The sequence below is a fragment of the Orycteropus afer genome, unplaced genomic scaffold (genome assembly GCF_000298275.1).
Source record: "Orycteropus afer afer isolate SDZICR_OR568_19922 unplaced genomic scaffold, OryAfe1.0 scaffold00275, whole genome shotgun sequence".
NCBI lineage: Eukaryota > Metazoa > Chordata > Mammalia > Tubulidentata > Orycteropodidae > Orycteropus > Orycteropus afer.
Window position 1 is genome coordinate 1,499,861 of NW_006921862.1, and position 2,658 is coordinate 1,502,518.

Here is a 2,658-nt window from a genome sequence, read left to right on the forward strand (position 1 = left end):
CTCCTCAGAAGGAAGGTTGGGCAATCCTACTTCTGTAGCGATACTGCCTCGGAAACCCAAGGAGGGGTCGCTATGAGTTGGGGCCGACTCGACGGCAAATAACAACAACAACAGGGCAGGAACAGATAGACTTTATGCAAAAAGGAGATGGAGGTGGCATCTTCTTACCTCCTCTAACTTCACAAGGGGGAGATAGACTTGCCATCAGCAGCCCAAGATTTATTCCCATGAGGCCAGACATGCCACTACCCTCCAGCCTTTTTATGAACAATCCCTCCTACAGCACTCACTACTTCTCTGCTGGGTTCGATAATTTCATTGTAAAGGCCACACAGAACTCACAGACAATACTCACAATTATGGGATTTATTAGGGAAGTGATAGGCTACAATTTAGGTTCAGGAATGCACTCAGGATACAATTCTCCAATCAGGACAGTCTTTCCCCTGCTATGCCCTCACACTCAGAAAGAAGGTTGGGCAATCTACTTCCATAGTGATACTGCCTCAGAAACTCAAGGAGGGGTCCCTATGAGTTGGCAGACTGTATGGCACATAACAACAACAACAACATGCCCTCAGGCATGCCTCTCTGACTTTGGCCTCTCAGCCTGTTCTCTGACCTGCTCAGGCAAAGGTTACTAAGCTCTTTTAGCTCTGCCAATAGGTACACCTAGGTGTACCCAACTCTGCCAGCAAGCCTCCTACTTCAAGGGCACTCAACTTTCTTGCTGTGTGGGCCAGCAAGCCCACTGCTCTGTTTGTGCTTCTTGGTTCCACTGCTGCCATCTCTCTGCTGCAGTCTGGTCATCTCTCTGCCAGCAGTCTTTGCCTCTTGGCTAAGGAGGTCCAGCACAGGGATCTCAGGTCCAAGGATGTCCTCCACTCCAAATCCAGCTCTTCTCTCTTGATGGCAGTGAAATCCCTCTTTCTGCCTCTAGGGAGGTACATGTTAAGCCTAGTAGAATGACAAAACTAACCAATCCCCACATTAGAGTTCCATATACCTTATTTGCATGGCCCCACGCACTAATCTGGTGGGAGTCACAAAGACTGGTTAGAAAAGCCATACCAAGTAATTCACTGCACCATACTTTATGACTATGGTTTTACCCCTAAACCTCATATATCACATACCATGGACACGTGGATGTTTGATGTTAGTAATTAAATATGATAATTCACCATTAACAAGAGGGTTGCTGGCTGCTATTCTGATCAATGGGTAAGTTTCTGTGGAGTTTGGTTTTGTTATGATAATATGAACTTTATTAATATTTAATACTAACTTTTTAGGAGCTCTGGTAGCATAGTGCCTAAGGCACTTGACTGCTAACCAGAAGGCTGGCGGTTCAAACCCACCAGCCACTCCTCGGAAGAAAGGTTGGGCAACCCTACTTCTGTAGTGAAACCGCCTCAGAAACCCAAGTAGGGGTTGCTATGAATCAGGGCCAACTAGATGGCACATAACAACAACAACAATACTAAATTTTTTGCTATATTAATGCTTTTGTTTACATCCAGCTTGAATATCAAGTTAGAGAACCATATCTGAGGCACTTACAGCTGGGGACAGGGGGCTGTGCTTACACACACACACACACACACACATCCCTAGACAATCAATGTGACCACTTGTTTGGCAAATGGTGATTAATGCCTCCTGGTCATTATGCACTGTGCTGAAGCCTGGGGGATGTAGGTCAATCGACACAGCCCCCACTCCTAGAGCTCCCATAACAGCAGATGCTGGGCTGGATTAAAGCTCTAAACACTGATACCTGTGGTGCCCCTCCTCTGCATATTCACTTATTTGAATGGGATATATGAATTTATGTGTGTGTGTGTGTGTGTGTGTAGTATCTTAGCTGTCCATGATGTAACTTCTTTTTATTATTTTATTTTAACATTTTATTGTGATTTGAGTGAAACTTTACAAAGCAGATTCATTTTACATTCAACAGTTCATATACGCATTTTGTTTTGTAATATTAGTTACACTCCCTACAGTGTAACATCTTACCTCCCACTTCTTTACGTGAGCAGATTGCCAGGTCTTTCTCCCATGGAACCCCTGGGTGGCTTTGAACCACTTACCTTTTGACTATCAGCTGAGTGCTTAACCATCACCAGAGCCTCTTCATTATTCTTATTAGAAGATTTTATAGGAGAAAAATCTCCTCTTCTTTAACTGACAAAAAGTATATAATGACACAATACAAAAGATATCCAGGATGTTTAGTGAAGTAACTTGGGTTGATGAATACATATTTTATTGTGTTAAATGCAGAGAAGTTGATATAAATATAAATGCATTACAGATCTATAAACCAAAAAATCCCAAACTCATTGTCATCGAGTTGGATCGGACTCATCGTGACCCCTCGTTGGGTTTCTGAGGCAGTATCACTACAGAAGTAGATTGCCCAACCTTCCTTCCGAGGAGGGGCTGGTGGGTTTGAACCACCAGCCTTCTGGTTAGCAGTCAAATGCCTAGTGCCTTACATATTATATGTGCTAACAAAAAATTGCTAAATAATGAACAAACACAGAAAGTGTCTTTTCCCTGTGATTTTTCCCAAGGGCTTCATGTCAAACACTTCAGCAATAAATGGTTCCCTGTTGTTGTTATGAGCAGTCGAGTCAGACCCAACTCATG